We start from the raw sequence: 26,528 nt of genomic DNA on the forward strand, positions 1-26,528 counted from the left end.
ACTTCATGAATTCGACTAATTTTAGCCCAATGTGCAGTGTCTAGAGCAAGTTTATGGTATTTCTCCCTGGTTCGTAGGAGTAACCTATGTGTATCACTAGAGTTTGTGGAGAGAAACTTGCCCTCCAGTCGCATCAAGGTGGCCTCCATTTCTTCTATCTTCCTTGTATGTGCTTTAAGACTCGATGCAAGCATCGAAATTGCCTCCCCCCTAATCACAGTTTTGAACCCCTCCCAAAGTGTTGCTGCATTGTCTACTGATGGTGTGCTAATCATAAAGTATTCTCCGGTTTTAGCCGTTGGCCTTATATTATTTCGAGGAGCCCAATGTAGTAGCTATTGAGATGCCAAGTTTTCTGTGTTTTAGGATTATTGCCCCTGATCTCCATCAACAGTAGTGAATGATATTGGACTTCCAGAGGCTGCAAGATGAGACGGGTACACAGAGGCCAATATATAACCTACGCTAGGCTTGTGAAACGGGTTAGAGAGAGATGGCCTGAGACGGCATTGGCTGGTGACCCTGATGCCTCCCTGGAAACCATGTATGATGTTTCAGAGGGCGGGCACGAAATATCGAGGATATACGAGCTCCTGAGAGCGAAGGCTGGGAAGGAGTTGCTCCAATTGAGACAGGATTGGGAGGAGGAGGTGGATGGATCCATGACGGACGGGCAGTGGGAGAGAGCCCAGAGGTACCATAAAAAGGTGTCCCGAAACGCGAGACTCCAACAACTCCAGCTGTATGTTACTCACAGGGCTTATCTGACTCCCCAGAAGATTGCAAGGTTTGGAGGCTCGGTCACGCAGAAATGCCCCAGGTGTGGGGAGGTGGAAGCGGGGCTACTACACATGTTTTGGGCCTGCCCGGAAGTGTGTAGATTTTGGGGTGAGGTTAAAATGAAACTGGCTGGTGGGGGAGTGGTGTTGGACGTAGGATCAGCTTGGTCATGTATGCTTGGGATCTTTCCCAGACCCCGGGACTTAAGGCACACAAGCAAGATGAAGGATTTGGCTTATGTTCTGGCCAAGCGCAGGATTGCTATGGGCTGGAAGGCGGCCCGCAGGCCCAAGGTGGAGCTATGGTGGCCGGACCTCTTGAGGTGGGCGGAGGCGGAATCTGTAGTCTGGTTTGAAGCGGTCACTAGAGGGGGTGAGGAGGAAATAGGGCCCCTGCTGGCCTGGCGGCAATTGGTGGCCTTTATGGCTAACCCACACCAGGGTCATAATGAATCGGAGGACTCAGACGATGAGCACATAAGCACTGCACCACCCGATGGTGCTCCTGCAGACGACACAGAGGAGCCGGCTCTAGTTTGAGGGGGGGGGGGGAGAGTTGGGGAATTATGTTGTGTAATATGATGGTTTAATGATGCTTCTATATGCTAAAACAGTTGTATTGTGTGGTGTTTTGTTCTGTTTTTAAAAATAAAATTAAAAAATGTTTTTAAAAAAAAAACAGTAGTGAATGATCTGAAATGCCTCTGGGTGGGAATCTTGCTGATGTAAATCTGTGTGTTTCACCTTGTGCAGGTGTATAGCCTGGCGCACCCCACAGGACGGTCTCTGGGATAGTTCCTGCCGGGGGAGAATGCTGTTCGTGTCCCTTTCCTCACAGGAATTTGGCAAAAATAGTTATGCAGATGTTCAGGGTAGGATATCCTAAGGTCGGCACGGGGCCTCAGGAGGTCAGGTCTGCATGGCTCTGCTGTGCAACAGTGCCCACGCGCCGCCTCCTTTTTTGAGTGTTTTCTTTTTCTGTTATCTGGTTTTGAGGAGTATGTTTTTCAATTTAATGTGCTAACTTTCTTCTGATATCATCTCCCTCCCAATACATGCCGTTGAAGATGGTGTTCCAGCAGGGCCTAGGATGTGGTGAACACTTCTCTGAAACTGACCCTCATAGAGCCTGCATAAGTAGTTTCAGGAACTTTCATCCAAGAATTTCCTGTCACTTCTGTGTCTGAATAATATGAAGGTCCGTGAGGATTCACTTAGTCTTCATGCCTAAGAATGGTCGAGTACCATAAGCCACTGTGGACTTAATGGAGGGATGCGAGAATTCATATCCTAGTGTTACAAAGGTTTTGGGACTTCACGTGGTCTCTAAGTTGGCATCACCTGTCAGTACCTTTGGTATGGCCACCGTCTCAGGCTGCAAGGCACGTTCTACCACCCGCTCAGGAGTCCACTCTGGATATATGTATTTGTGAGTCCTTCTTAGGGGAGAAGCACCACATTGCAAGGCTTGGCCTGCAGTATCTGAAGACCTTTTCTCCCTTGACAAGGTTTGATGGTACCACAGAAGAATACTTATACCTCACTCCTTTATGTCCTTTACCTGCTCTAAACTGTTAAAGGACACTCTGAGGACCATAGGTTCCCTATGAAGATGGTGTCTAGCTCCTTTGTTTTGTGGGTTGAGTATATCTTCATCCAGGGTTTAAGCTGGCATCAAAGGTACCTATGCCTATTACTTTTGTACCAGTGATCGTGACACCCTCTAATGCCGCCTCCTCATTGGATTATTCTAAACTCCATAAAATGAAGGTTTACAGGCCTCATTTGGCGCTCAGTGAGCTTCTGTCTGAAGCAGATTTTTATTTCTACAACGCATCATCACGAACATCATCATTTGACTTCTACTATACCGGTAGAAACAAGTTTGTCATCTTCAGAGCCCATTCATATCTTTTGACACTGAGGGTGACTCCTTTAATCCTTCATATTATTTTATTGTACGCCTGAACAACATTTTGGTATCCCAGCGAGAGAGGGAAGATTCTCCCAATCCTCAGTTTCACCAGAGGAAGAGATGCCTTCTGACCTACAATCATCTGCGCACATTTTCTTAGCAAATGTTTAGGTAACGAGACCTGCAGTTTTGGACGTGTATCACTGTATAACACATGTAACCATTGTATATGTAACAACTAAGACTAAGTATGCATAGTATTCTGTTTTATATGCAACCAGCAAGTCAAGATCTCCCTGTAACTATGCCGTGACACCCTTGGGTTTGGGCATACAACAAATGCAATAAATAAATAAATAAAATAAACAATACTGTTAACTCTTTGGTCACCCCCTCATTGCATGGGTCTCATCCATCCAACAGTGCCATTGGGTTCATATCTAAGGCCACTTAGGCTCTCGACTTGTTACCTCCAAAGAAACCTGCTGCTTCTGGCCTCTTTCTAAGACTATCTTGTGCCAATCCAGACAAACCTTTACTCGCCACAGAGAGGTACATTAAAGGGTAGTTTTAAAATTGGCCCTGATTTCCAACTCTTTAGAGGATGAATACACATCCCCTAAGGACAAACCATTTGTGGTTATTGGGGACGAGGGGGCTTCCAACTAAGTCTGTGGTGGTTGTGCAGCCCTAAAGAAAGTCGAAGACCCAATCCAGAATCCCGATGCAATGTTGGACAAAGGTTCTAACCTTTGGGAGGTTTAGGTCAAGAAAAGCATCAGAATTCCTCTTAAGTCCCAAGGCAGGTACATTATGCTTCTGTTTTAGCTGCTTACAATATCCAGAATTGGGACTCCTCTGGCAAGGTTGCAGATTTTCTTCCAGCAATTCCACAAAAGGAGTTTTTCTACTGGTTATCTGAGGGTAAAGCAGCAACTTTATGGCAACAAAGGTCTCACTGATACAATTACTAGAGCCATTAACGTTTCGGTCTGTGTGCGTAGGCATGTTTGTTTTAAAACATCCTCCAGTTATTCTGATATTCGCAATAAAGTGATTTATCTGCCCTCCGATGGGCAAATTTTCACCGCCCTACTGATGAGATCCTTCAAACTTGTAAGACAGCGGCGGGGATTGCTAAATCATTAAGTTCCATCCCAATGACCAGTAAATCAAGGTCCCAACCCTCTTTGCCTTTTAGAATCTTTAGGGGTAGACAAATGGCTTAAAAAAATACTAATTGTCTTGTTTGGCTGACAGAATTGGCACAAAGAATAGAGGTAACTCCAAATCCAATACCTCTTCCAACTGCCCCAAAATTCACTTGTATTTTATTTATATAGCGCTTATTTCCTAAGCAATTCGCAAAGCGCAAAAAAGGTACAAAAAATGCGACTTGATAAGTACACAATTCAGTTAGAGAGCAGGTGTCATTTCAGTCAAGTTTTCAAAGAGGGAGAGAGAGAAGCCAGAGATCGAATAGCCAGAGTTAAGGGCATTCCAGAGCAGAGAGACAGACCAAAAATGAGGGAAGCACTGGGTGGACGAGGAGCGACTAAGAGTAAAAGAGACTAAGAGTGAAAGGAGCGGGAGGGGAGAGTAAAAGGAGACCAAGGACGAGAGATGGGGGCATGGTGGTGTTGAGACCATAGAGACATTTGAAGGAGAATAGAAGTCTGGTTTTGAAAGTCAGTCACTTGAGAGTGTGCAAAGCAGTGGAGAATAGTCATAGGGAAAGAGGGTACAGAGGATGCGGATAGAAGAATGACAGATTGAGCGTAGTGGGTCAAGATGGTTAGCAGGGAGACCAAGTAATAAACTTGAACAATAAAATAGGCGAGAGAAGATTAAGGATGAGATGAGTTGTTCGGATGGATGAAAGGTAAAGAACCGTCAGGCTTTAGGGATGTTGAATAATTGAAATTGCCAAGAATGATAAATCGATGTGGGATGCCTCAGGGCTGATGCGCGCTTTATAAATGCTAGTAAATAAATACATGAAAAAGAGAGAGGAGAAAAAAATGACTCCAAGATTGCAGGCTGAGGTAGAAATAGAGAGTGAGGAAGGTGGGAAGGAGACAGAAGGCAGAGGAAGAGGAGTAGGAATGGTAGAGGCGAGAAATAAAAGCACTTCAGTTTTTGAAGGATTGAAATGTCGATAATGAGAAGACATCCACCATAAGATTTAAAGTAGGCAGCCTGAGAGGAAGAGGGAATATAGTAAGAAAGGGTTGAGAAGGATATCAAAACCTGAGAGTCCACGTCAAGATGAAAGGAGGGTGGTGTGGCTACAAAGCCACGGAATAGGACGTTGTCCTGAGGTGCTCCTGCAGATCCTGTCCTGATCCTGATGTTTCAACTCGCCTGGATGCAGCTTTGACGGAAAAACTAGAAACCACAAAAGTATGAAGGTTCACTGCATATAATGGACGTAACTCTGGTGAAAATTGCAGCACCAGACACTAACTACAGGTTGTAGGAGTTTGAAATATTGGAACGATAAGATGAACAAGATGGCGGCTGTGGAACAAAGGAATTAGTCAAAGGACCGCTGCATCGAAGAAGGAAGGGCTGCACCGCAGGCAAAGAAAGGCAGACCCTAACTGGCTAATGAAGGAGGCTCAGCCAGAGAGGAAAGCCTGAGGCGGTCGTGTACGAGCCTGTCTGGCAAGAAGTTCGCTGCAGTAGCGGAGAGGAAAACAAATGCAAGTCTGCACGGCTATGAAGTTCCACCAGGAGGTCCAGGAGATTAACGCAAACGTACCGGAGGGTAAAACACAGTGTGTGATGTACAGAAACGCAGAAGAGGCGTTCCAACGGGGGCTGGAACCTTTGTAGCGGAAACAACATTGCAAAATTAAGTGTATGGCTCCTAAGTGCAGTGATCAATCGCAAAATCAGCGAGCGGAAGTTGTGTGCTGTTATCTGATATACATCGTTTGGGAAAACCATCCCTGTAAAACAGCTGTTCTAGAAAATGGATAATCTTATGGCTCGAGATCTTCTTCAGTACACATACCTCAGGCCATTTGGAAAGAAGGTCAATCACAACTAATAGGTAGGTATCCCTAGAACCACTGATATTGAAGGATCCCAACAAATCAATTGCCACTTCATCCCATGGCAGTTTAGGACTGTCTCGCACAACCATGGGAATCTTTTGAATGGTGAGCCCTTTATCACCTTCTGCACATTCCGAGCAGGCCATGACCTGCCTCTCCACATCCTTATCTACCCGGGCCACCAAAAATCAGCCCTCACTAAGCCCTTGGTCCTCACTGCACCCAACTGACCAACATGGGCTAAATAAATTACTGCTCTCCTCATCCCAACTGGGACCACTAATTGGTGACCGCAAAACAGATAGTGACCTTGTACCCATAACTCATCCTTTACCTTTCCAAACCCTTGCAAAACCATGTCCCGTCCTTTAATGTCTTTACTCTTGACTTTTTTGAGAACTTTACAATAAAGCTCATCTTCCAAACAAGCAGCATCCCAGTCACTCCTTTGTATGCTATCGTGAACCTGAAAAATCTCCACAAAATCCTCCTCTCCACACTCCACAGTCACATCGGCCTTGCTTTGCTTCACACCTCTCGACAGCGCATCAGCTAGAAGCTCACCCATTTCATAATGCGGCGAGATACGCCTTCCAGGCTCCCTTTGGAGAAAATACTGACCAGTGGCTTGTGGTCCGTGCATATTACAAACTCCCCACCCAACAAGAAACTCTTGAATTTCTCTACACCCCACACACACGCCAGCGCCTCTTTCTCTACTACAGAATATCTATACTCTGCTCCTTTGAGGCTCCTGGAAGCAAATGATATGGTATGTAATCCTACAATGTCTTGTTGCATCAATACTGCACCCAGTCCTAAGTCTCTGGCGTCCACAAAAAGAAGGGTCCTCCGACCTTCCTCAAAACCTTCCAAAATGGGTGCATTGACAATAGCAGCCTTCACCTCTTCTAATTCACATTTCTCATCCCAACAAAAATTCACTCCATTTCGTGTAAGCCTCTGCATATTTCTCCTTTTGTCTGTCAGGCCTCAAATTAACTTTCCATAAAACTCAATTAATCCCAAAAAGGATAGCATATCTCCTTTACTCTTGGGAGCCTGCATGGTCTTAATCGCCTCCACCGCATCCTCCTTAGGCCTAACTCTGCTCCCTGTGATCTCATGACCTAGATAAACTACTCTGTTGACCCTGAAAGTACACTTTTATGTGGCTATCGTCAACCCAGCCTCCTCCAAAATTCTCATAGATCTTTTTAATCTCACATCATGTTCCATTTCATCAGCACCACAGGCTAGTACATCATCTTGGTAGCACATCACTCCTAACTCTCCACCCAGCAGTTTATACATGATATTTTGGAATACGCTCCCGGCGGACACTAGTCCAAACAGCATCCTTACACACCTAAAAAGTCCTATGGGTGTTATAAACACTGTGAGGTCCTTAGATTCATTATGAAGTTCCACCTGGTGGTACGCTGATTTCAAATCAAGTATGGAGAAAACAGTTGCACCTGACACACCCACTAACAGATCGTCAATCCTTGGCAGAGGAAACCTTTCAGCAACCACCATGCTATTGAGGTGTCTGAGGTCAATGCTTAGTCGTATTTGCCCATTGGCCTTCCTGACTACTACAATGGGACTAACCCATTCCTTACTAGTGGTACAGTGCGTAGCTTGGCAATTTTTGGAATCTCTCCTTTCCTCAATCTGATTTTGTGCACAAAGCCTCTCAAACATCCAAGCTTACTTCCCTTTGGCTTACTCCCCACTACAGTGGCAAAATCTTGTGCGTCAACCCCTGTTCGGGATGACTGGCCTCCAACCTAATCTTCAGTTCTGCCTGATCGCTCGTCACCTTTGCTTGCTACATAAATAGTGAATAAAGCCTTTCTTCTCTTGAATTGGACCCCCCGAAACAACCACCAATTTCAATGGGAACATCTCCATAAGCGTTCGCTTTAACATCACCTTTCCACAAGGTACAACAATGGAATTTTTCCTTCCACACAGCCACACTAATCAAGGTGTAATCAGCACCACTGTCCACCAGCATTTTCACTGGAATCCCTCTAATCATCACCTCAGCATACGGTTTGGGAATTCTCACTTTCCCTGCTACCGCATTGACCGAGAATGCAACCTCCCTGCCCGTAACATTGGCATCAACAGTATCATCATACCCATTCACTTCATTGATTTGACCAGATGTAAAATTCCTACAGCAGCGTGCCAAATGTCCCTTCCTCCCACACTCATGACATATTTTGTGCCATGTCAGACATTCCTTGTCAACTGACAGATGTGTGGTGCTCCCACACCTGAAACATCTCCTGCTGGACACATTCTTAGTATCTCTAGACATTCCACCACCCCTTAAGGGTGGCCTTGTGTCCCTTAGATAGCCCCATGGGAACCCCCGTCTGGAAGCTTCTGTTTATCCACTCTCCTTTCACTTCTCTTGGTCAAATCACTAGGATACAGTCTTGTCGGAGCTTTGTCGACTTTATGCACTAGCCCCTCTTCCGCTTTGGTCTTGTCTCATGTTTGGTCACCTCCTTTGTCAGCCTGGAGAGTATTGATACATCTCTCTGTGTGCTCCACCATTTTAGCAATTTCTATGGCTTTATTAAGAGTGGGATTACGCTCTTTCCATAATTCTTTCCTAATGTTGTCGTTAGCACACTTAGTCATGAGTTGATCCCTAAATGTTCATCGTGGCAATGAGTGAATCTGCACTTTACCGCCAACCCTCTAAGTGCTGTTACAAACTCTTCAATGCTTTCACTATGTCTCTGTTCACTGGTAGCGAACTTGTAACGTTCCAGGATGATATTCTCCTCCACCCTGAAGAGCTTGTCGAGTTTGGCGAGAGTTTTCTCATAGGGACCTACATCCCCAAGGTCTGTTGGCTCTGGTAATTTTCTCAAGAGATCTTGGCCGGCAGGCCCCAGACAATGAAATAGAAGCGCCTCCTTCCTTTCATTCGAATAATTTGCACCAAATGCCGCCAAGGAATACTTTACAAATCCTTCTTTCCAGTCAGCCCATCTGATCCTGGGTTCTCCTGGAGTGGTTAGGAAAAACACTCGTGCAGATATGTTTGCCATGTTTCGAACGTCTTAAAAACAAGAGCACCACTTGTCGTAGTTAATTTAGTGGTAAACTTGCATGCAGTAGGGCTTCAAATAGCACCACACAATCTTTCCTGCACTCACTTTTCCTATTTTTAGCTCAAGTTGACCAGTACTAGAGCCTCCACTTGTGGAACTCCACACACAGTGATGTTGGCTGACCTTGACTCGTGACTAGTGTTAAAATTCTCTTAATATGCGTGCCTTGCATGCTACGGCAATCATTCCACTCGCCATAGTTGTTTCCTTGTTTCCTGAGTTCGGGGATCGTGTGCAAGTGCCTTGCAAGTCTGAATTAAATCACAAGAACCAAAACCTCCGGTGCTCCCCCTCGGCCAGGCTATGTCTGCTATTACGAGGCTCACTCCATCTTCGCCGAGCTCGTGGAAGTAAACAAAGAGTGCCCTTCCTCACGTGACATGCTCCCTGGCTTTGTCTGAGCTTATTGGGCTGCAGGTAAAACCCTTTCACACGTGATGCAAACCTGCACGTTAGGAACCAGTGGTGATTGGGTAGAGAGGTAGCGTCACTTTACACTTGTTCCGCCCCTCTACTGGAAGGGTGCATCTGTTGCCCTTCTCCAGGGCAATAACATTCTGATGCTCCTGTCCGCACCGCGGCTCTGGCACCGTGACTCAAGAGGCTCTCGCTGACTTCCTGCGCCTCGCTTTATACTCCAGGCGCTCTCGCTGACCTCCGCTGCTGCTCCCACAGGCCCTGAATGCGGGCCCCTCACACTCCACACTGTCTGAACACCAAGCCGCTGGGGGTTGTCAAGCCGGAGCCTCGTCGCCAATATGTTGTGGGTGGCCACACACAAAACGGAGGCCACAACGGAGGGGAGACTTAACAGTGTTTATTCCAGAAGCAAGGTGAGACAGCCCCCAGCCTGGGAGCCAGGAACCAACTGACTCTTCAGAGCCTCTATCCCCAAAGCCCCCACATTCCACCCTGTGAACCAAAACACGTATACTTGGATACCGTAGTCAGGCATTGAAGTTTCCAAGAACAAAGCCTATTAGCAGTGAGATTCACACAGTAGAAATAGAAGCAGGAATAACCATGTACAATGTAATGTCCTTGCCTGTGGTCTGCACAAGCTGTGAAGAAGGTATCTACATGGAGGAAACTTAACAACCTGAGTCCTCTCCCAACAGGAAGGTATTGACAATAGCAAGCAATCTAGTGTGGCGGCCTTTGTTTAGGGAAAGTGTACGGCTTGTGGTGGAATCCCTCAGGGTAAGAAGTGGACATTGTTACAGAGCCAGTGCGAGGGATACACTGGCAGACAAGGGAAGAGCGAAGATCGTCCTTCCGAAAAAGGGAAACTGACATGATGAGAGAAGTTTTGAATGCTCGCACACGGCAGATGAAAGGCCGAGACACAGCACAAGCTGGTTGGCAATGGAATGAAGCAAGGAATACACTGAACACTTGCTGAGGAGCAGGGCCACTGGAAGGCTGACATAGGGTGTGCACAAAGAGTATAAAGCCGAATAAGGATACTGGATAAATAGGATTAGGTGGAAATGCAGAGGCCCGGCCCCAGTGAAAGTAGGAGCCACACAAAACCACCAAGACTTTGAGGTGCAGACGGAAGACAAGCAAGACGGCCCGGAATAAAATAAACTGCACAAGAAGAGCAAGTGGGGCAGACATATAGCATCTGGCGCTGACGAGCAAAGCCAGGTCAAAATGGAGCTTGAACAAAGCCAGGATCAAAGATAACCCAAATGTTGTAACTGGGCCATTGAATTGCAGCTACCACATTACGGGCCCAATAGAAGCGACGCCGGCAGGGAGGGAGTAGCACAGGCCTAAAGGATATCCCCATGGAACAATAGAACCGCAGCAACCACATCGATGGAGGACTAGACATTCCAGTGGTTGAGGACTACCCTGGATGCTTGGTGCACAGAGTCTCTGGAGACGCGGAACTAGCCCACAACAAGGGTTGCCTGAACCTGGATGTGATTGGTGGAAACCTGCCCCCGTGAGGAGGCCATATTAGGCCTGTTGGGAGCACACAGCAGCCACAGCAGAACACAGGGTGCCAACTGCACACAAAGTAATTTACAGGAGAGCACCTGGCCTGGTAGTTTGGGGTGCACAGTAATTACAAAGTACAGCGGAGTAGTGTCCATGGGAGGTGTTAAGACCGGTGTACCGATAAGGCAGTAAAGACATGGGGATACACCGACAAACCTAGTAACACACCGGAACCCCCACGGACAAAAGAAGGGGGCAACGAACACGGAGTGGCGCCTTGAAGTCACAATAGTGCACAGAAGAGACTTAGTAATAGATGCAATTACCAGGAAACATCTTGAGCACTGTGTGCTAAACGAGTGCACTAACCAGGACACTGCCCAACGCGGGTCGTAGCAGAACAGACAGTGTATTGCACTGCTTGTAACAGAAAAGTGAGCACTGGAGCCAGCAGACGCAACAATGGCATCGAAGCCCAAAGAGCTCAAAGCGAAGCAGTCATCAATAGATGCATTTACCAAGTCAGCGCAATCGACGGACGACGCAAGAAAGAAAGGACAGGAAGGACAAGGGGAAAGAGGCCCCCAGGCGAAGCGATCAGCAGATCCTAGAGGCCATAGCAAAGCTGAAGACATCACTGGAATTAAAAATTGCCATCATCAGCATTGATGTGAATTTCTTGTGACAGGACGTCAGGGCATTGACAGAACGCACGGGTGTGTTGGAGAAGGAAGTGAAGGCTAATGCAAGCAGCTGCAAGGAAAACTCCGAAGAGGTCTCCGTACTACAACAGCAGGTGCGGAATCTGGACAACAAAGCCGAAGAGGCGGAAGGACAGGCCCGCAGAAATAATTTACGCATTGCTGGGCTTCCGCAGGGCGAAGAAGGCACGTACCCGACAGATTTTATCGAAAATGTTGTTGCAGGAGATAGGAGCTGAGTCACTCACTCAGGGGTTCACAGTTGAAAGAGTGCATAGGGGCCTGACAAGAAAATGCAGCGTGGGGCCCCACCTCGACCGATTATCGCCAATATTCTCAACTATCAAGATAGGGAAAGGATCCTAGAACACTTTCATAAAGGAGGAACGATAAGCAGAGCCTCAGCGACCATCACAGCGTATCCAGATTTTACATTCTTGGTGCAAAAACAGCTAATTAACTATGTGCCAGTGAAGAAGAGGTTACGTGTGGCTAATCTTAAATGTTGCTATACCCGGCAAAGATGAGGGTCCTACACAAAGATCGTGCTGTATTTTCTGAGGCCCCGGATGATGTGAACAACAGGATGGACACGTTGAATTTCCCATCGCAGAAGGATGACCAGATGAGAAGCGGAAGTGATGAGTGAACCAGCATTGCTAACATAATGTACATTTGAACGGTGAAGCAGCCATATTGTAACGATTAGACAATGCCATCCGAGTTAGAAAGTTGAATAACAATTTATTACTAGCCAAATGCAGAAGCACCGGTGCCGCCAGGCCCTAGATGGCACCAGGAAACTTACTAGCACCCACAGTAGAGTAGATTAGGTAGGATACTAGTAGTTCAGTATCCTCCCGCTGCACTCCGAACACCGGCAGCAGATCCGGAATAGGAGCGAGACGCAGGGATGCCTGAGCTTCGGATTCGAAGCTGGGCAAATGTTGGGAACAGTTGGGGAAGGGGTTGGGTAGTCAGTTGGGACAGTTAACAGGAAGTTGGCCTACAGACACGCACAGCGGGAAGAGGATGGAAGTGATAAATGGAGTGGGAGGGAGGAATGGCCTATAGGAGATGGGTGAATTGAAGATAGCAACCTGGAATGTTCGGGGCTGGATAGTTATGTCAAGAGGAATAGAGTAATGACATATTAGAGACGTCAAAAAATTGACAAGATACCATAGCAAGGAAATGGAGGGGGGTGACCTTAGGTTCCACATACTCTGCGTACGCCAGGGGAGTGCTGATCTGGGTAGCACCGACGGTGCCGTTCAAGGTCCTCCAGACCCACTTAGATGCAGATGGCAGGATGGTCATTCTACGGGCAAAGGTGGAAAATAGGGAAATATGCGTGATTAGTTTCGGGAGGATAGCTCATGGGCAACATGCTCGCCCGTGCAGCGAAAGTCTTAAGTATGCTGCTGCATGCATTTAAGTTGGAAGATGTGTGGAGGACAATGCATATGCAAGACCGGGTATATTCCCACTATAATGCTCCCACAAATCTCTACACAAGGTTGAATTATGTGTTTGCGGAGGGTGGGGGGGAGAACTACTGGGTGAGTTTATACAAGCCGAATATAAGGCAAAGGTCCTCTCAGACCATGCACCTTTGGTGGTCATGTGGCAGGCTCTCCATACACCCCCTTGCCCCCCCCCCCCGAGCCAGGATTTCAACATGGAGACTTTGAGTGGAGGCACTCGGAGATACTGGGTTCCGGGATCATCTAATAGGGGAGGTGAAGGAATGTTTTCAGCACAATAAGGGCAGTGTGAGTTCAGCAGGAACACTATGGGAGGCCTTCAAAGTAGTGTTAAGAGGAGCAGCCATATCAAAGTCAAAAGGCATACAGGAAGTGATTTTACGAGATTTGCAGGAGGCAGAAAATAGGATATAAGCAATAGCACAGACAGGGGAAAGATCCCTAGAAGAGGCACAAGAGGTGGCCCTCCTACAAGAAGACTGTTGGAAGCATTGGGATAGGTTAGGCAAGTTAAATTATAGAAGGTACATCGAGGGACAACACGCAGAGGTGGACAAACCAGGGCGATTGCTGGCCTGGCTCTACAAAAGCGAGAACAAACGGGAGACAGTCAGAGCAGTGGTGGGAAAGGATGGAGAGTTGTGCGAAACACAGGAAGGAGTAAATACATGTTTTTATGAATATTATAAACATTTGTATGAGGAAACTTCAGAGTGTGATTTGGAAGAGATACAAGAGGCACTGTCGGAGATTAACTTGCCCAAACTAAGTATAGAAGAACGAGATAAACTGGAAGTCCCCATTACAATAAATGAACTTGAACATGTGATTGAAGAGCTACCGGCAGGCAATGCCCCGGGGGCGCATGTGCTCCCCAGTGAATTCTATAAAGAATAAAAGGCAGAAATTCTAGTTCCATTGCTAGAAATGGTTAACGAATCAATGGAAACGGGCAGACTGCCCGGATCCTTGCCGGAGTCGTTGATTGTCCCACTTCTGAAACCGAATAAGCCACACACAGACTGTGGTTCGTATAGACCACTGTCATTATTGAATCAAGATGGGAAGATACTCACGGCAGTAATGACGCTAAGGCTTAGACTGATCATAGCCAAACATATACACTCGGACCAGACAGGATATGTCCAACAAAGAAATATTACTATTAACTTGCGTAGATTGCATCACGTGATTGACTGTACCCAAGGAGAGACATGCCAATGCGTGGTAGCATCATTGGATGCAGTTAAGGCGTTCGATTTGGTTAGATGGCCATGGCTACTGGTGGTGTTAGAATGATTGGGTATGGGACCGACATATTTAAAGTGGGTGCGACTGTTGTAAAATAGACCAATGGCTAGGGTCAAGACGGGCGCAGTCATATTAGAACAATGGCAGCTTAGTAAGGGTACGAGACAGGGGGTGCCCGTGGTCTCTGATGCTCTTTATCTTGGCGTTAGAGCCACTGGCGGTTTATCTGAGGGATGAGAACGGTCAGGCAGGAATAGATACTTAGGGGGGGAAGGCATCTTATCTCATTGTACGCAGATTATATGCTCCTTTACTTGCAACAACCTGAGACGAATCTGCAATATGTTCTAGACGTGATGGAGTGATAAGCTGCCTTGTCAGGCATAACTATTAATCCACAGAAGTCGAGCCTGTTTCCACTGGGGGGGGGGATACATTGGGAAGACAGAGCGCATGCTACTGGTGCTGCCAATTAAATGGGAACTGAACACATTTCGCTATTTGGGGGTGGACATTTATCATGACCCTCAGACAGAACATATGTGGAACACAGAGAGGGCAATGAGCAGTATTGAAAACTCCATGTCCTTTTGGGCTAGATTACCGCCGTCATGGATAGGATGGGCAGCACTGCTGAAGATGGTGTTGCTCCCGAAACTCCTATTTTTTATTTTTTTATTTTACAAAGATCCCTTTTGCAATACCGAGGTCGTTCTTCATTTAACAATCAACAATTGGGTACTCCCCTATTTTTGTTCACAAGGGGTTCAATCTGTACTATGGGGAGAGTCATACAGTGAAGCACACAAAAGACAGATTGACTACCCCTCTCTTGAAGTTTCTTTCGTATAACTGGCAAGAGGATTGGAATCTACTAGGTTAGTTGGTAAATGAAACCCTTAGCCACCTTTGACATTTCTCTATGACAACAGCATTTTTGTATCAAACAATTCTCTTTATTTTTTATTTTTTTTAACAATGTAAAACACATCTCATTTAGTCAATAATTAACATTTACCACTTTCATACAAATAATTTCATTTCTCAAATGGGGTCACTTTGTTTTGCTTTTCTTGGATACCACAACAATCATTTGGTTATGTAACAGAGTAGGAAAAACAACATTTTCAATTCCCTAATAGGTCGACATATGTGTCGGCCCTTCTTGCGTGTACTGCTCCCTCTCAAGGGCTGTCACTCAGTGTGAGTATTGGGCCATCTTCAGGACAAAGCAATATAATCAGGAAAATCAATTCCATTCCCCAGTGATAGATCTTCAGATATGTTGTTCACACTATAGTATTAGGGACGTCTGAGAAACACACTTTGATTTGTGGTTTTCTTAGCTTCAAGTACTTTTTTTGACGTGTATTAACTCTACTGGTTGTTTCCGTGTTGGCTGTTCACCACTTGGATGTTTACTGGTTAGCTGAAGGTGTATACAAAACCACTCTTCGGTGTCCCGCTCTATTTCCAATTTGGTATAAAGTGTAGCGTGGATCAAGAACAGAAAGGGGGTAATCCCATAAGAGGTGAATAGTCCACTGTGTCATAGGGCAATCAATGAGTCATGCCTCAATGGCAGGGCTTCTACATGAGAGAGACTAGAGAGCAGAATGGAGTGGTCAACAATATCAAATGCGGCTGATCTGTCAGGAAGAACAAGAAGAAAAGAACATTTGGTGTAGAGTGAAGACAGGAGAGCCTCTGAGATCGTCAGGAGGGCGGTCTCTTTAGAGTGTTAAGGATGAAACCCAGATTGAAATGGAGGGAGAAGGGAGTGCTGGTTGACAAATTAAGAGACTTTGGTGTAGACTACACATTCCAATAGAAAAACAAGAGGGAGACAGGACGAAAATTAGAAGGGAGAGAGAAGGATTGATTGTAGATGTTTTGGGAATTGAAGCATGTTTAAAAGAAGAGGGAAGAGTAGCAGGAGAAAGTGATGAGTGAAAGAGAATAGTAAGATGGGAAAGAAGAGAAGAACAGACTGTAGGGATTAAAGAGGAAGGTAAAGGGTAGCTAGGGGCAGCAGTGGGATGAGCGTTAGTAAGAACGGTGTTAATGTCAGTGTTGGGAAGTGGATGAAAGGAAGCTATCAAAGTAGAGTGCGGAGATGAAGGTGCAGACAGGGAGGTAGGGGAGCATGTGGAAGTCACAGATGAACTTTAGGACAAGCGAAGAGAGCTTTTCAAGGAAAGATAGCAAATTCTGAAAGTGAGAGCGAGGAAAGTGAAGTAGGATCCGGAGGGGAAGGAGTAAGAATGCAATGTAATTTGATGGCGGGGATGAGAAGAGAGAGAATCAAAGAGTGTTAAAATACTGTTGTTTGGCAGAGAGTAGTAAAGCATTGTAGGTTGAGTGAAGCGAAGACCTGAGATCAAGATCTGTGTCAGCCATTCAGCTTGGTGAAGAAATGGTTAATGCAATGGTCGAAAGGGAGTAGAAAGGTAAACAAGATAGAGGGTGCTCACCAGACTACCAGAAATAAGTAAAGAAGCAGAGTCAGTTGCTCGAGAAGCACATATGTCAATGTAAAGAAGCCACAAAATTGGTAAGCGAAAGCCAGTTTATTTGGAACAGCTTTAGTAACTCACTTAAGACCCCCAACACAGGCAGCATCCAGGGTATAACTGACTTCACTCCAGAGTAAACATCTCCAAGCACACATCATTCCAGAATGGAACAGTAGGCATAAATACATTCTGGAATTACAGATGATGTGCTTGGCATAAACACAGCTGAAAACCATAGAAAAAGAAAGCATACAAAGGTTTAGCTTTATACAACAAAGCATACAAAGGTTTAGCTTTATACAACACATCCCCCTCCCTTATGAAATAAATGTCTTTATTGTGGTATATGTACCCACTGAACAGATATATACTTACATCATTTTACTTTCGCGATTCTGGACAAAGACCAGACTTGACCACTTTCTACACACATAGTGTTTTTGAAGACTCGTGTAACCCTAACAGGCTCTGTGTATAACGGTTCCCCTTTCCTGGTAACAACAGCCTTCCTTATCCGTACCCAATCTCCAGCTTTGACCACACTTATTCTCCTTGGGTGCTTCTTATTGACTCTTTCCACCCACTTGTTTTTTCAGGCTTCCATCCCTTTCTTTACATCATCCACAACCGCATCTGACGCTCTCGCCCTGCCCAACCAAGCTGGCGCAACACAGGTATTTGCCTTTCGCCCTCTCATAAGTTCAAATGAGCTAATCCCTGTTTCTACTCGCGGAGCCATCCTCAAAGCATACAGCCTGTCTCTTACTGCAACCTTTTTGTCAAGACCACATGCATTAGCTCCACGAATAGCATCCATAATACTTCGATTTACTCTCTCAACCATACCTTTTGCTTGGGGACAATACAAAGGAGTCTTTTTGTGTTTGATTCCACATTTGTACAGATACTCCAAAAATAGTTTTCCCATGAATTGTGGACCATTATCCGTGAGAATGCTCCTGGGCAAAACCCTCCCTTTCAAACACATTCTCCATGAATTCAATTATGCGTTGACACGTGACTTCCCTCAGCATCTTAAACTCTGTCCATCTCGAAAAGGTATCAACCATCACCAAAATGAACCTACCTCTACTTGCACCCATGTCTACGGGACCTAGAACATCCATGGACAAATCTTGCCACACACCATCAGGAATGGTAGTTTTACCCATTGGTTGGGACACAGCTATCACGTTCTTCCCTGATTTGGTACAGTCACTGCACGCACCAACCACTTTCTCAATTTCGCGATCAATTCCTGGCCACCAGAAATCGGCTTTTATTACTTCTTTCGTTTTACAAATGCCAATATGTCCCTGATGGGCACAATCAATCAATTTCCTCCGCAGACTGCCTGGAACCACCAACTTGTCCCATCTGTACAACAGCTCTCCTTTTACGGATAGTTCATTCCTTACTTCCCACATAGCCCTCTCTTCACCTGATAGTAGCCTTTTCTCTGGCCACCCATCCACCACAAATACCATAATCCGCTTCCACATTTCATTGGCCCTTAACACTTGAATCCACTCTTGTTTCTGAATTATACCCTTCACAGTTGCAAAAACCATTTCATGTTCACCATATACATTACTTCCTTTTTCACCAGCATCATTCTCCAACTTCACTCTCGAAGCGTGATCAGCCTGCACATTCTCTTTACCAGCAACTACTTCTATTTCAAATTTATGACACTGTAGCCTGGTTATCCAGCCTGCCACTCTCCTTGAAACCTTGCCGAGGCCTTTACTTTCAAAAATCGCCTTAAGGGGTTTGTGATCTGTTCTCAAGGTAAACTCTTGACCCCAGACAACATTTTTCATCTTTTCAATGCTCCAATGGCACGCCAGGGCTTCCTTTTCCAACACGGAATAGTTCAATTCTGCACCTCTTAACATGCGGGATGCATGCATTACAATCATCTCCGTACCATCAACATCTGGCTGCAACATGACCACACCTATACCTGTCTCACTGGCATCCACGGCCAGAATGGTTTTATTCCTAGTATCAAACATCAATAGGGGTTTTGCCATATCAATTTTTCTTTTCATTGCTTCAAATTCTTTTTCACATTCCTTGCTCCATTCAAACTCAGCACCGTTCCTTAATAATGCCCTCAATTTAGTTATGGAATCGGCATAGTTCTCAACAAACCTATGATAGAACTCAATAGTACCTAGAAATGATCTCAACTCAGCCTTAATCTTTGGTGGCTGTGTTTTCAAAATTGACTCAACTAAATTCCTTTTTGGTTTGAGTCCCTGCTTAGAAATTTCATGACCTAGATAATCAACCGCTTGAGTCAGAAATACACATTTTTCGCCACGCAAAGTTATTCCTCTTGCTTTAAAGATCTTGAGAACTAAATCCAGTCTTGTTTTTAACTCACTCTCGTCCTTCCCACATATCAGGACATCGTCCTGAAAGCACCATACACCGCCGACATCCTTCAACAATTTGTCCATAACCTTTAGGAATACGGAAGACGCTGACACCAGCCCAAATGGCATGCGCTTGAATTGATTTATTCCCTCATAAGTGATGAAAGCAGTCAATTTGCGTGACTCATCATCTAAACTTATCTGATGATACGCACTCGCCATGTCAAGCTTTGCAAAATATTTTGCACTCCCTATCCTACTTAATAACTCCCCCATATTGGGAAGAGGATGGCGATCTGCTACCACACACCGATTAAGCTCCCTCAAATCAATGCATACCCTCAAATCCCCATTGCTTTTCTTTACCACCACCACAGGAGATATCCACTCCACAGCCCTACCTGGCTCAATAATTCCTTCTCTTTCCAATTTCATTAATTCCTCACGCACAGCATTCCGCATGGATAGGGGCAGCGGTCTGAGCTTGGACGCAACAGGATTGCTTCCTTCTTTCACCTCAATCTTGTGCACCATCCCTTTGAGACACCCCACTCTGTTACAAAATACCTCAGGATATCTAGTCACCATTTCACATTTTGTTTTGTCACTATTAACCTCAGAAGAATTAGTCACATTGAGGACTTGCTCTTCACTATTAGGATCCAACTTGATTCCCAAACCCCTTTGTTCCTTCCAACCTAACAAGGTTTCACCTCTTTTGGTAACATATATTTTCCCACGTGTGAACCTCCCTTTGAATTTGAATTCTGTCTCATAGCACCCCAGAATTTCTATTTTGTCTCCGTTATATCCGCCAGGCATTTTATCTGAAGGAATCAAACATCTGACGTCACCTCCAATTACATTCTCAAAAACAGTTTTAGACATTAATGTGATTTTGGATCAGGAGTCAGCAAGCATTTTAACCAAATGACCATTTACCTGTATCCATGCTGATGGATGCTCGCACTCATCAGAACCTTAACACTTTACCATATGAAAGGTAACTATTTCATTCTCAGAAACATCAGCTTCTTCAGAAGATACACCGTCATATTCTTCAATCAGGAGGGTTCCCCTTCCACCTCCAATTCGATAGTTTTTGCAACAATTCTCGAAGTGCCCCCACTTCTTACATACACCACAATTCACTCGCCTCCCAGGGCAAATGGGAGATGTAGACAAATGTCGTGAGCTCCCACAGCGAAAACATAACCTATCTTCCTTTTTCACATTAAATTGAGCGGCGTCCTTTTGAAACCGCCTATTATTCTGCTCACCACCCCCACCTTTGGCTTGGGTATTCTCATAATGTGTATTGGGCTTGGTTCTATGTTTTTTCTTTTCCTTTGGGCACCCTCCCTTCTTATCTCCAACTCTTAGTACCTCAACACTTGGTGCTGATTTATTTTCCTTGAGGGACAGCTTCGCTACACACTGTAATGTGTGCTCAATTCTCTTCGCTAAACTAATGACCTCCTCTAAGTTTGGATCGTCCTTTAACCAAATTTCCTCCCGTATTTTATCATTAGAGCAGTGAATCATAAATTGATCTCTTATGTGTTCCTCTAATCCACCACCAAACTTACAATTGAGGGATAAATGTCTCAAAGCAGTTATATAGTCTTCAACAGTTTCTCCTTCAAGTTGACATTTCATGCCAAAATGATATCGCTCCAATACCGTGCTAGTTTTTGACTCAAAATGCCTATCAAGTTTGGTCAATGCCAGGTCAAAATCATTTGTTCCCTCTTCTGAATCTAATTCGGAAATATCAGGAAGTGTGTCATATATCCCATGACCTTCATACCCCAGAAAATGCATTAACATCGCTACTTTACGTTCTACAGACATTCCATTCCCACACGTAGCTTTAACATAATTTAGGAATCTCTTCTTCCACGGGGCCCACTTAATTTTTGGCGGACCTGGTGTGAACATAAATACTTGCGGACCGGGGACTCCAGACAGGGCCATATTTCTAATCTCTAAATGCTACGTAACACAATGCGTAAAATAACAGGTTAATATGCGTCCAAAGTATATGACACAACAAAAACAATTTTGCTTTCAAGATGTCAAATGGTGATTCTTAGAATATCGTCAAATGTTGCCATACATAGCCACTCTAATTTTGGCTATGCTTGTCCAGTCACCACCACAAAAATATCTCCTCTTTTGGGGGGCCAGAGAAAGCACCTTCTCTAAGCTGTGGTGCCCTTTGTCATACACCCCGAATTCGCCTTCCCACAGGGGGCCCTGGGCGAGGTTTCAGTATCCTTTCTCAATTCAGCGCCACATCTGCATTCAGCTGGGCTTGATTCAGCGTCACATCCACTTTCAGGCAGCTTCCATCTTCCAGCTTCCTGCTGATAGCTCCTCCTAATTCGCCTTCCCACAGGGGGCCCTGGGCAAGGTTTCAGTATCCTTTCTCAATTCAGCGCCACATCCGTATTCAGCTGGGCTTGATTCAGCGCCACATCCACTTTCAGGCAGCTTCCAGCTTCCTGCTGATAGCTCCTGCCAATTCCTCCTGGATGGTGGCTGCTCCTGCTGACAGCTCCTGGATGGTGGTTGCTCCTGCTGATAGCTCCTGCCAATTCCTCCTGGATGGTGGCTGCTCCTGCTGACAGCTCCCGCCAAACTCCACTTCCATGCACTGTTGGGGGTCTTGGCTTCTGCAGGGATCACTACAGACATCCCATCCTCGTTGCCATTGTAAAGAAGCCACAAACTTGGTAAGTGAAAGCCAGTTTATTTGGAACAGCTTTAGTAACTCACTTAAGACCCCCAACACAGGCAGCATCCAGGGTAAAACTGACTTCACTCCAGAGTAAACATCTCCAAGCACACATCATTCCAGAATGGCACAGTAGGCATAAATCCATTCTGGAATTACAGATGATGTGCTTGGCATAAACACAGCTGAAAACCATAGCAACAAGAAAGCATACAAAGGTTTAGCTTTATACAACAAAGCATACAAAGGTTTAGCTTTATACAACAGTCAAGGGAAGGAAGAAGAGAGGGAAGGCCAGAAGAAAAAGTGGAGATATTAAATATTCTGAGATCATGACCGAGGATGCCCAAGGGAGAGGAGGGAGAGTGAGTGAGCGAGGGAGGGTGGAAGAATGAGAAGCATAAGAGAAAGTGATCGGAGAGCAGACTGAGGACAAGATGGGGTCATTACGAAAATGTGGTCCAGAGAGGAGCCAGAGATGTGGGAGGGGACGTGGGAATTTGGAAAAAGAAATAGGACTGAGGAGCGATAAAGATTTAAGTCACCTATGAGGAACAGTGGGTGGTCAAAAGGCTGGAGAGGAGTAGATCAATATGATTACAGAAGGTGGTTACAGGGCCAGGAGGGTGATAGATCACCAGAAAAGCATGGGGAGATGGTGAGGAAAAAATAGCGTAGTGGTATTCATAGGATGGAAACACAGATAGGTGCAAGCTTAGAGGGAGCGAATTTGGAGGTTCAGAAGACAGCATGCTGATGGTACCACAGCCAGATGAGCCGGGTGTGTGGGAGAAAATAATTGTGGGGAGAGGACAGCACAGAAGGAATTGCAGTATTGGAGGGAGAGCAACAAGTCCAGATGAAAGCCAGAAAATATATCAAGCACAGAGTGAGCTTTATTGTTAAGGGAGCAGGTGTTCCAAACATTGAGGGTTTGGGAAAGGTCAGTGGACAGGGGATAAATAATATTGTTTTAATTACGAGAAGACGGACGGGTAATAGAGTAGCAACTGGAATGCAAGCATTAGGAGTTGTGAGGAGGCATAGGAAGCAAAGAACGAGAAAGAAATAATAGCATAAAGCAGGTGTTGTTGGTAGAGAGAGGAAGTTGGGACGTCAAAGTCTAAACTGAGAGGAACCTCCATGGAAGACGGGAGGGGGGCAGGAGTTACGTGAAAAGCTGACCAAGCAGAGTGGAGTTGCAGGTTGCACACGATTGAATAACAAACCTATGTAGCAGTAACAGAAGTTAGTGTTCAGTAAACAGCTGAGACTTTGCTCAGACAAAGCCTGGGCTTCGTCCCTGAAGAGGTATATTTGAGCTTCCAGGGGGAGGTGAGAGGGTGGGGGCGTGGTCAGGCAGGACAGGCTGGAAGGAAGGGGCAGTACGTGGTCTGCAGTCAGAGCACGTCCTGATGGAGCTTGCCTCCTGTTCCTGCGCAGTACTGCACAGTGCATGGCGATGCCGGCTGATGCCACAAGGCAAGCAGATGAATCCAGGAGCTGGTACAGGCATACACGCCTGCCCAGATGCAGCATGCCAGACAGGAAATGCAAGTAGGTGGACACACACAAACAGCAGGGACTTTGCCTGGACTTCACCCCAGAAGAGGTATATTTGATTTCAGAACAGAGATGCAGCCTACCCACAGCCCCCACAGGGATACATGCTGCCTAATATGAACGGGGTGGCTTTCCTCCTTTTATAAAGCTTGGACAGATCTCACGCAAGAGCCCTGAGTACTCAATATCTTTAGAGAGGGGCTTTCCCTAAATAATCCTCCATCGTCTCCTACAAGGTTCAGGGGGTCATGTTCACAATTGCTGCAGGAGATCCATCATCATCATCATCATCTTCTAGATGCCATTGAAATAGTACAAAAAATAAGAGACGACTTTTCTTGTCGTGTCACCATTCTCAAAAAAGGGGGCACCAGACTTGTTTTAGACTTTCAGAGCTTATTGAATACCTATTCTTGGAGATCTTTCATATGACAACTCTAGCTAGGATTCTAGAGGCACCCTAGTTGGATAAATTGGATAACATGTGTGGAACTTCACAATGCATGCTTTCACATTGTAGTCAAGAAGGAGCATTGCAGATTCCTCATATTCCCCTTGTAGTGTGAGTACTACCAATGCAAGTGCCTTCCTTGTAGCCTAAATGCAGTTCCCCGATTTTTTACAATGGGGCTGTCAGTCGTGGTGTCTAACCTTCCTCTGCAAAATATTCACTTTTTCCCCCTCCCTGGATGACCGGTTTATTATTTGTCTTGGGAGGATAGCTCAGCGGCAAAGTGCTCGCCTTGGAAGCAAGACGACAAGGAGCAACACAGGTTCGATCCCTGGGTCCGGACTTAGAAACCTCTGGGTATTAAGCGCATTATAAATAGCCTATCATATCATATATCAGAGATGCTTTGGTGGAGGAAAACCTGTCCAGCCTCTCAGTGGTTTGCAATACCCTACATTCTTTGGGGTATTCTATAAACATGAACAAATCTAGCGTCTAGCCCTCTCAGAAGATTTAATTTGTTTGGGCAAATCTGGACAGAACTTGGGGAATGCCATGTGTTCCTCCACACAGGATCTCAACCTTAAAGCAAACAACTATTCATTTCAGCACCAGAGACCAAAGATCATCCTGATGGTTCCACGGATGTCTGGGCCTTATGGCCGTCATGTTTTTCAATTGTACCTCTAGCCAGGCTGAGGATGATCCCTTACAGAAACACATGTTGTCCAGTTGGGTGCTAGCTGTCTGATCACCAATCCATGAAGATTCCCATCAGAAAAGAGGTTCAAGATTTACTCCTTTGGGGAACCTGTGAGGAAAATCTTCTCACAGGGGCACCTTTTCACCCTTCCGATCATGTCGTAGTGACCACAGACTCTTCTCTCTCTTGATGCGGAGGGCCTTGCCTTAACCACCAGATCCATGGGCTGTCTGACTCTCAAAACAAGCATCTTCATATAAATGATCTACAATTGAAGGAAGGCTATCCTTCTGAGTCTGAAATCCTTCCTTCCACTCATCCATGGGACTAGAGTTCAACTATTCACTGACAATACAACCACAATGTTATATCTAAACATCCATGGGTAAACAAAACCCAACTCTGGACGTGGTGTTTCCAGAAGCACATTCACTCTGTACCGTCTCACCTAGAGACCAAGAGAACAACTTAAAGCACATACCCTGAGCAGTCTGATTTATGCCCTAAACAGGCTCATTTATGCCCCACGTGGTAAAACGATGAATCATCTTGCTCTTTTTTCATCAGTGTGGCTTTCTAAAAATACACTTGTTTGTGATATGCGTTGGGCCAGTGAATTGGGGCTTCATTCCTTCCGGCATGCGTTCAACCTATAATAGCCTGGGAATTTCCCATATGTGTTTTCCACTTCACTCTTCTTCATTGAAATGTGTACATCTTCGAGAAAATGCCCAATTGGAGTATGGTTCTAATGGCCCCTTATTGGTCACCTGCAAGTATTGTCCTCAGACCTCATCTGTCAAAGAGAAGGTTTCTGATTCTTCTGAAACTTCAGGACTTTCTTGTCCTGCAATCATTTGCAGTGCTTCACCCAAACCTTCAATTACTGCACTTGGTCCCAAACGTTCTAGCCTGTTCTTTCCTAGGAGTATTTGATGAAAACTTGTTTATCTGTGCTACGGACCCTGAGAAGGCAGTATCAACCAAATGGCTCAGATTTTGCCACTGGGCCCTCACAGCGAATATTAATCCTCTTAAGGATTCCTTATAAAACATCCTTTCTTTAATGTCTTCCCTTGCTGGCAGACACATTGGCGTTCGGTCTTGCAAACACTGTCAGTGGGCTATTGCAGCGTATCTTAGCACTCCCAATGAGTCCTTGTCCTTAAAGTACAAGGTTGTTACAAAGGACTTTGAGGGCCTCCTTCATTTGCACCCTTCTTTTAGAGATCTGATTCCCCATTGGGATTTTAACGTCATACTTGCTGCGGTTAAGCATACACCTTTTGAAGCATTAGCCTTGTGTACATTGGATCTTTTAACTAGGAAGGCTACTTTCTTAGTTGCTATTACCTCAGCTAGGAGAACTGTTGAGATTTAAGTTCTTTCTTCAGAAGATCCTTTTATCATTGTTGATAAGGTTTTTTTTTTGACAGTTCTGTCCTTTAACCCTAAGATTCTTTTGGAATTTCACTTAAAACTGGAATTTTTCCTTCCACTCTTCCATCCCAGACCTCACTCTCCTTCAGTAGAGGAGACTTTGTACTATCCTGATGTGGACAGAATAAAATAGTCTGAAAATCCGACCTTTTTCTAATAATATATGATGGTCTTTCTCAAGATGGTTAGTCTCCAGCATTGGCAGGACTTATGAGTTATCTAATCTTCCCATTCCTCAGAACCTTCACACTCATTCTACCAGAGTAAAGGCAGCATCTGTGGCCTTCCAGAGACATGTGCCTATTACCAGGGCCACTGTGCATGCTTTTGTTATGCATTACACTCTTGATGCATCCTCCAGGAAGGATACTTCCTTTGACCAGCCCATATTGCAGCACCATTTTGCTTGACATTTATCCTGGTATATGCAGTCTCCTCCACAAAGT

The 26,528-nt window shown here is 45.3% G+C and overlaps 1 protein-coding gene across 2 annotated transcripts in view; it reads left to right on the top strand.

Annotated features, from left to right (window-relative positions):
- The window catches only part of MTMR6 (myotubularin related protein 6), a 1,083,592-nt gene that overhangs the window by 879,938 nt on the left and 177,126 nt on the right, over positions 1 to 26,528 (top strand). The gene's annotated exons all lie outside the window — the stretch shown is intronic.

The sequence above is a fragment of the Ambystoma mexicanum genome, chromosome 7q, assembly GCF_040938575.1.
Source record: "Ambystoma mexicanum isolate Mex_15411 chromosome 7q, UKY_AmexF1_1, whole genome shotgun sequence".
In the NCBI taxonomy this organism is placed as follows: domain Eukaryota; kingdom Metazoa; phylum Chordata; class Amphibia; order Caudata; family Ambystomatidae; genus Ambystoma; species Ambystoma mexicanum.